Genomic DNA, 9,163 nt, shown 5'->3' with positions numbered 1-9,163 from the left:
TTTATAACTTATTTAGAAATTACTAATTTGAAAAGGGGTATTATCACTTTTAGCCCGTGTCAGAAACTATTTACATCTGCCAGCCGAAAAAGTGTATAAAATTTGTATAATTTTTGTATATAACATACAAAATATATATATATACAAAAAATATACACTTTTTATATATTTTTTCGGCTATTATTTTTACAGCGCCTATACAGTGTCATTTTTCATTTGAAAATTAAGTGGCACATCAGTTTAGAATTTATCTCGCATTGACTTTGCGGTTTTTTTCTTTCTTTTATTTTACTTGAAGGAGGCAAAACTGATTTAAATCATTACATAAATCAACATTTCGTATTTTTAAATATATTTAAATATTTCCACTTTATAACTCTTCTAGTTTCGCCCGATTTAGTTCTTTGACATTAGTATTGGATGCCAAGTATTGCTTGTCGCGGGGACGGGAGATGTTGAACCAAAAGCCTTTGGACCCAGGGTCCAATAAAAGTTCTTGCATTGTAACACACCAATGGGCCTATATGTTGAATAAATTGGTAAAAATGACAAAAATATGACACTTTGGTACTACTATTAATTTTTTACCCCGATAATAGAAGTTTGGATAAAAGATCTCATGATAGCATTTTAAAGTTCGGTAGGGAGCATTGTCCTCGGAAATTTAAAGCACACAGTGATTATTAGAATTTTGTTTAAAATCTTGATGGATAGCCAGAATTTTTAAATATTGTGGATAAAAATTTTAGTGATCGTCATATTTTTGGTGCTTCAAAATTTTGGCGGTTGCTTCAAAATTTTGGCAAGCGTGTTTTAAAATTCTGATACGGAACTATTTTCTCAAAAAAATTCTTAACATGGTAAAATTATAAAACAATTGTTTAAAAAAGATTCATCTAGCGTAATTTTTAGGAATAAATTTATTTAGAATAGGCCCAGTTCCAAATACTAAATGCAATTCTCCATTTTATTTATCTTTGAAGATACCATGCTACTCTAATAGGTTAATAGTGGCTAAGCATGAAATGTTATCCTATAGGCTAACAATATTTAGGTAAACTGTAGAAAGTTTGATTGGATTAGGGGTGGCAAAAGTGGTCAAACTCATTTGACCTGCCCAAATCTCCCAGATTTTAATGGGTTGGACATGAGCTACTTAAAGAAATTTTTTTCTTTCTATGCAATATTTGAAACTTATTTATCAAAATTGTCTTAATTTTGTATACTACCTACCCTAAACAATAATTAATTATAAATTATATACAATCCATTATTAGTGCCTTAAATTAGGAAATTTAGTAGGCGTTTGGACATAAGAATTGTAAAATTCTAAAAAATGGTGAAAATATTTTTCAAATGAAAATGGTATTTGAAATTTAGAGTTGTGTTTGGACATAAATTTCAGTTTGGGTTATTTCTAAAGTTTGGTGAGTGATTTGAGTAAAAATTTTGAAAAACAGTTTTTTGGAGTTTTTTAAATTTTCGAAAATTTCTGAAATGCATCTTCAAGTGAAAATTGAAAATTTTATGAACAAACACTGATTTCGAAAAAAAAAATTAAAAAAAAGGAAAAAAAAATTATGTCCAAACGGGCTTTTAGTTACATCATTTTCCTTTTTTCTCCTCTCTCATCTTTCCTCACTTCCGCCTCTCTCTCACCGTCTCTCTCTCTCACACATACAATAAGGTAAGTCTAAAAGTTGTCTTCTGCCAATCAACATATTGAAGTAACCTCCAGTTTTTCACTGGTTTGCCCTTTTCTTTTTTATATTGCTACTCACTAAGTATGAAACTTTAACGGTACAAGAATGTTATTGAATTCAAACTTGTGACACTTCGGTGTGTATTGTGCACTCTTGAAAATCGAATTATCCTGCAATTTGATAGTCTTTTTCAAGAGATGAATTCAACACCTAGTAAGAAGGTTGTATGAATTGAAGATTCAAACACTAATCTATCATAAAGCTTTGAATTCGAATTTGGGTTTTTAAAAACCATTATTTTTTGGATTGAGGTTGTTGCAAACAATTGGGAACATTGTTTGAAGTTTATATCTCAATTTTGAGGGTGTTTGGTGAAGATTAAACTTGATTTTGGCTGAAGAAGAAGAAGAACGCATGGCATACCATATACTTATGAATTTGTGGTAAAGTTGTATATATATATATATATATATATATATATATATATATATATATATATATATATATATATATATATATATATATATATATATATATATATATATATATATATATATATATATATATATATATATATATATATATATATATATATATATATATATATATATATATATATATATATATATATATATATATATATATATATATATATATATATATATATATATATATATATATATATATTATCTTTTTATGTAAAGTTGTTGATATTTATCAAAATTTGTCCAGAGATTTTACGAGGTTAATAACTATCGTGCGGGGCCAATAAAGTATTCTGCTTCACTTGATTGGTTAACTTACCCAATACACTAATCTATCACAAATTAAAGAAACATATATAAATTAGCACTAAAATGGATACATCTGTCACGACCCCAAATTTTCTTCCGTAGGGTGTCGTGATGGCACCTAGTCTCTAAGACTAGGTAAGCCTATCAATGCGGAATAATCATAAATATCTGAAAATAAGTAATCTATAATTCAAATGATTACAACTCCCAAAACCCGGTAGAAATAAGTCACAAGCTTCTAAGAATTTATTCCCAATGTCTCTATATGTCAAGGTCTAAATAAAATATAAGGAAGCAACATAAAATGATAGAAGGGGACTCCGGAGTCTGCGGACGCTGGCAGATATACCTCGAAATCTCCGTGCGCAGGTAACTCACTGACGTCTAGGCTGGTAAAATGTACCTGGATCTGCACACAAAAAGATGTGCAGAAGCGTAGTATGAGTACACCACAGCGGTACCCAGTAAGTGCCAAGCCTAACCTCGGTAGAGTAGTGACGAGGTCAGGTAAGGCCCTATTGAAATATAATAATGGCATGGTAAAATATTTATCAATGTAGTAAAATAAAATGACATTGGAAATGAATCAAATAGTATGTCACATTTAATGACACCAAATAATTGTAAATAATATCTCGTGGAATCAAAATAGAATTTCCTTCAACTTTATGAAAATCACAACAATTAATCGAAAGCAACTATGGCCATAAATCAATATCAACAAGGGCACTACCGAGGTACCGCCTCGTAGTCCCAAGTTATAAATAATTTCACAATGTCTCATTTTTTTATATCACCGCGGGAGCCTTCACAATTTATTTTAAAAAATATTTTTTTTCCGAAATAGCATCCCGCGTTTTAGCCACTCTTATCACACCGCATGACTTCTAGTAGTCACCCCTACTAGCCACGCGTATCAATCCATCCTTATCTCACCGCATGCGTTTCAACACCCAGACCTTATACCACCGCATGCGTATCAATATCACAATTTGCACCTCAAGTGCTCAAATAATTTAACTTGCCAAAATAATTCAACAACAATATTTTTCCTCAATAAAGAGCTCACGGCTCATGCCAAAATAAATCATCAATAATAGTTTTCCACAATAAAGAGCTCACGGCTCATGTCAAAATAATTCATCAATAATATTTTTCCACAATAAAGAGCTCACTGCTCATGTCAAAATAATTCAACAATAATATTTTTCTATAATAAGAGCTCGCGGCTCATATCAAAACAATTCAACAATAATATTCTTCCACAATAAAGAGCTCACGGCTCCCTCACAATGAGTATAAAAATATTCAGGAGTAAATAATTTAGAAAAATAATATTTTAAAATCTTTACTATGTTGCTTCAATATCAAGTTTAAAAATGTCAAATACTTCATATTAATAATATTTAATTTAAAGAAAATAAACCTTCAAATAATGCACAGAATAATAAAAACTAAGTTTCAACTAAACAGGTAAAACAATTAGTAAGAAAAGATCAAACAAATTTGAAGTATATATCTTAGATCAATGCTGAAGAATATAACAAGATAAAATAATTTAATAAATGCGCAACAGTGATCTACACAATTTAAAAATATAATCTTTCGTAATTTAACCCGTGTACACACTCGTTATCTCGTGCACACGACTTTCAACACATTTCAATAATCACATCAATACCAATCCTAGGGGAAATTTCCCCCACACATGGTTAGACAAGTCACTTACCTCGACTTGCTCCAATTTAATCAAGTATTATGCTTTTTCCGCGATTTTCCGACTCCGATCGATTCGTATCTAGTCATAATTAATTCGATACAGTCAACAAAAATTATAGTAATCAATTTCATAAGAAAATATTACATTTTCATTAAAATTCGAAATTAGCTCAAAATTTGCCTGTGGGGGCCACATCTCGAAATCCGGCGAAACTTATAAAATCCGATAACCCAATCAATTACGAGTCCACCCATACTAATTTTACCAAAATCCGATAACAACTCGACCTCCAAATCTTAAATTTTCGTTTTTGGAAGATTTTGCAAAAATCTTGATTTTTCTTCCATAAATTCATGGATTCATGATGTAAATGAGTATGGAATCATGAAATATAATCAATATAGGATAAAGAACACTTACCCCAATGTTTTCCCGTGAAAATCGTCCAAGAACCGTGCTCCAAAAATCCAAAACGAAATGAATGAAATGACCATTTTTGGTCCTTAAGTTTCTGCCAATCCGTCACTAAAAGTCCATTTTTCGTCACTAAAAGTCCACCAGAAACTGTTCTACCAGCCTTCCTTCAATTGATCATAACTTCATGTACAAATGTCCAAATGATAATGTGTTTAACTTTCTTGAAACTATAATCCAACGACTACAACTTTCATGTTTTGAAAATGTTCTGATTCCTTATGAATTGCGAGATATAAGCTTCCAAAGTCGGCTCAACGCATCAGAAATTTCTGACGAAACCGCTCTACCAGCCTTCATTCAATCCGTCATAACTTTCTGTACAAATGTCCAAATAATGAATGGTTTAACTTTCTGGAAACTATAATCAAACGACTACAACTTTAATGTTTTAAAACTGTTTTGATTCCTTATGAATTGCGAGATATAAGCTTCCAAAGTTGGCTCCATGTACGAAATTTCTGCAACTGAAATTTCCAGCACTCTTTGTCCGAAATCTATTCCGTTTACTTTCCGAAATCCACCCGAGACCCTCGGGACCTTAACCAATTATTCCAACATGTCCTAAAATACCATACGAACTTAGTCGAGGCTTCAAACTACATCAAACAACATCAAAACGACAAATCGCACCTCAAATCAAAATCAATAAACTTTGAACTTTCAAATTCTATATCTTGTGTCGAAACACATCAAATCAATTCGGAATGACTTCAAATTTTTCACACAAGTCATAAATAACATAACTGAGCTATGAAAATTTTCAGAATCAGATTTCGACCCCGATATAAAAAAGTCAACCCCTCAGTCAAACTTCCCAAAAATTCAACTTTCGATATTTCAAGCCTAATTCCATTACGGACTTCCAAATAAAATTTCGATCACGCTCCTAAGTCCAAAATTACCATACGGAGCTGTTGGAATCATCAAAATTCTATTCTGGGGTCGTTTGCACATAATTTGACATCCAGTCACTATTTGAACTTAAACTTTTAATTTTTTATCAAAATTCCATATCTCGGGCTAGGGACCTCGGAATTTGATTCCGGGCATACCCCTAAGTCCCAAATCACGATACAGACCTACCAAAACTGTCAAAATACTGATCCGAGTCTGTTTGCTCAAAATATTGACCAAAGTCAATTCAGTTGAGTTTTAAAGCTCTAATTCAAATTTTATTTCATTTTTCACCTGAAAACTTTCCGAAATTTTTTTACGGACTGCACACGCAACTTGAGTAATGGTAAATAGTGCTTAGATCACATAATTAATTATTAAATTTAAAGATGACATTTTGGGTCATCACAACATCGTACTTAAAAGTAATATTATACAATTTGATGATACAACAACATACAAATTTAAAAACAAATTTCGTACATATTTAATATAAATTGATATATCTACAACAACATACATACTAAAAATAAATTTCATACAACTAATTATATAGTATACACTTATTTACAATGTTTCTACAACTTTCATACATTATTTTTACCTAGTTAAAATACATCCATAATATCATTCAACTTAAATACAATTTTCATACAAATTTTATACAATATGTCTTTTGTATATTTTATATATTTTGTATCTAATTTGTATATATTTTGTTTGTGGTGTGTGCTTCTTCCTCTCTAAAATTCCACTCAAAACTCTCTCTTAATATAATTTTGATACATATCAACAACTTTATATAAAAGATAGTATTGTTAACTTAAATACAAATTTTATACAACGATTCATACATTATATAACTATTTTTCAACTTTCATACAACATTCAAATAAAAAAATATATATAACTTCAACAGAATACAATTTACATACAATTATAATACAAATTTACTACAATTTCGTAAGTATATTGTATGTTATGTGTTATCTTCTTCTTCGAGTTTCAATATGAAATTCAGCCAAAATCAAGTCTAATATTCACCAAACACCCTCAAAATTGAGATATAAACTCCAAACAATATTCTCAATTGTTTGCAACAACACCCAATCCAAACAAATAATGGTTTTTGAAAACCCAAATTCAAATTCAAAGCTTCAAAGCCTTTTAATGACCGTCAATGGTGGAGAGTCAAATACCTTCAAAATTTATTGATTGACAATTTCAATTTGAACACCAATTGTGCAACATGAAAGAAAATTGCTAAGTTAAAACTCTATAGTAAAACAATTGAAATCCATTGATGAATTCCTTAAAAATATATACAACATGAAAGGATAAAAAATAAAGAACATCAGAGGAAGAAAAAATGAGGAAATAACAGAGAATGAGAGAGCGCAGGAGAGAGAGAGAGAGAGAGCGCAGGAAGGAGAGAGAACAATGATGAAAAAATAACTGATTCTTTATTCAATTCCCAATATAAAGGGATACTTATTTAAAACTAATTTGTATATAATTGGTAAATTGTACATGGCCATGTAATTAAGTTAAAACTTGATTAGGAAGGGTAATAAAGTTTCATATGTAATATCGGAAGGTAAAAATCCCCTACTTAAATGATAGGCTAAGTTTGGGCACAATCCAACTAAACCCATTTATTTTCAGTAGCTCAATCAACCCATGGTTTCAGTTAAAATTGACCTATGAATAGCATTTGCCCGCTAAAGCTTCCAATGTGTTTGGTATGAAGGAAACTTGAAAATATTTTCCTAGAAAATGAGTGATTTTATATATTATTTTTTCATATTTGGTTGGTGAGTGAAAAACTTTTTTTGTGATTTTTTTTCTTCTTGTGAAGTTAAAGAATCAAAAATATTTTTTAGGAAAATAATTTTCTATGCTACATTGCTATTATCCTCAACCCCCCTCCACCCAATTTATCATGTTTCCGGTGCCCCCCCCCCCCAAATACCCAACGTTTTCAAGATTCTATTTTCTTCAAGAATTCAATTATTCTTCAAAAAGTTCACACAAACCTAAAGGAACTAATGTGCTACTTTACTTTTTTACACAAGAACAACGTTGAAATTTGAGATTCATAGTAGAAAAGAAAATACTCTTTTTCTTGTTGAAACAAAATAAAAGTACTCTTTTTACAACATGAAAAGAAAGTACTCATTGTATTGAAATGAAAGAAAATAGTTATTTTTTACAACATGAAAAGAAAGTATTCTTTTTGTTGAAATAAAAGTAAATACATTTTCTACAATATAAAAAGAAAGTACCCATTTTGTGAAAAAAATTATTTTTTCTATATCATGAAAAGAAAGTACTTATTTTGTTGAAATGAAAGAAAATACTTTTTTACATCATAAAAGAAAATATTTATTTTGTTGAAATAAAAAAGAAAATACTCTATCTACAACATGAAAAGAAAGTACTCTAAATAATATTTTTATTTAGTGTGGGGTGGGGGGTCGGGGGTAGGGTGAGGGTTGGGATGGTGGGAGGTGGGTTGGGAGTAGGTGAGATGTTCTAATTTTACTACTTTTATTATTATTATGATTATGATCTTTGTTAATATTAGAAGATCAAATACTATCAAATAAAGTTCTGAGTGTAAATTGAGGAAAGAAATCATAAGGTATGATTTGACATTTATACCAAAAGATAAGACAAGAAGCTGCGAGAATTTTTTTTTTTCATCATCACCATTCTAGAGTGATATTTAAGAAAAATGAAAATAAAAATCATTGTTATATACGTGAGAATATTTTATATATGTTTGTTTAAAAGTTGAGAATATTGTAAAGATTTGGGTCAGTTTCGACGGGTTGAGTAACAACCCAGTGTTTAGCCTATAATTATGATCATAGGTGAGATGTTCTAATTTTACTACTTTTATTATTATTATGATTATGATCTTTGTTAATATTAGAAGATCAAATACTATCAAATAAAGTTCTAGTGTAAATTGAGGAAAGAAATCGTAAGGTATGATTTGACATTTATACCAAAAGATAAGACAAGAAGCTGCGGGAATTTTTTTTTTCATCATCACCATTCTAGAGTGATATTTAAGAAAAATGAAAATAAAAATCATTGTTATATACGTGAGAATATTTTATATATGCTTGTTTAAAAGTTGAGAATATTGTAAAGATTTGGGTCAGTTTCGACGGGTTGAGTAACAACCCAGTATTTAGCCTATCTTGACCAAACACATTTTAACCCAAGTAAATTTTGGGTAGAGTTGGCAATGACCCATTTAATGAGTCGGCTCATCTTTTACTATCCAAATATAGTCCAAACAGCCATTTGTCACTCGTAGCGTTGGACTAAAGGAGCAACGTTGCCCCGAATACTAGCTGTGGAAAAATGTAGTAAATTAATACTCCATCTGTTTCAATTTACGTGAATCTATTTCCTTTTTAGTTCGTGCCAAAAAGAATGATCTCTTTTTTTATTTGGAAATAATTTACCTTTATACAATAATTTATATCAACATAAAATATATGTGCTTCATTCTACACCACAAGTTCAAAAGTCTTCTCTTTTTTCTTAAGTTTCGTGCC

Source organism: Nicotiana tabacum, chromosome 4 (genome assembly GCF_000715075.1).
Source record: "Nicotiana tabacum cultivar K326 chromosome 4, ASM71507v2, whole genome shotgun sequence".
Lineage (NCBI taxonomy): Eukaryota > Viridiplantae > Streptophyta > Magnoliopsida > Solanales > Solanaceae > Nicotiana > Nicotiana tabacum.
The sequence above is the reverse complement of the archived record's forward strand: the minus strand, read 5'-3'. Positions refer to the sequence as shown.